Source organism: Buceros rhinoceros, unplaced genomic scaffold (genome assembly GCF_000710305.1).
Source record: "Buceros rhinoceros silvestris isolate BGI_N320 unplaced genomic scaffold, ASM71030v1 scaffold18521, whole genome shotgun sequence".
Classification (NCBI taxonomy): Eukaryota; Metazoa; Chordata; class Aves; order Bucerotiformes; family Bucerotidae; genus Buceros; species Buceros rhinoceros.
Genome location: NW_010396165.1, coordinates 25,731 through 26,276, shown reverse-complemented (window position 1 = coordinate 26,276; position 546 = coordinate 25,731). Strand labels below are relative to the sequence as shown.

The 546-nt window shown below is 47.8% G+C and overlaps 1 protein-coding gene across 1 annotated transcript in view; it reads left to right on the top strand.

Annotated features, from left to right (window-relative positions):
- The window catches only part of NCOR2 (nuclear receptor corepressor 2), a gene marked incomplete at its 3' end in the record, with an annotated part of 47,973 nt that overhangs the window by 23,337 nt on the left and 24,090 nt on the right, over positions 1–546 (top strand). The window lies entirely within an intron of this gene.

The following is a 546-nucleotide window of genomic DNA, read 5'->3' as shown; positions in this document are numbered from 1 at the left end:
TCTGGGGTTGTGGCAGCCAAAGGGTTCTCTTCGCCCCTTTTCTCCAGTGTTGCCAGTGGGGTGGCAGATTGCTCTGTACAATGTCTCTAGACATCTCCTCAAATCAGGGCCTCGTGCATTGATCTTGGTAGAGTTTTTGTATTCACAGGGCATCCCAAAATCTGTTGTTGGTTAAGACAAAGCGAGACATTTTAAATGCCATTAATTGGTTTTCAGGTTCTCCACTGTTGCTGCTGCAGCAGGACAGGAACCACATTTTATTTAAATCCAGCCCTCCCGTGGTTCTTTCCTCATTAGCCAGGCTGAAGAAAATAAATGCCATGGTATTGCTTTCAAGTGCAAATTCTTGTTCGTGAAACCCCCCAACTGAGGCAGTCAGATGCATGAGTGTAGTGGGCTGACTCCAACCCAACACAGATAGCAAGCAAATGAACTCAAACCACCCCGAGCTGCATCTCACTGGAGATCTGCTCTGATCACATCAGAAGAGGCTGAGACAGGCTGTGCTTTCTCTCGGGCTCTTAAATCTGCCCAGCCTCTCCATGA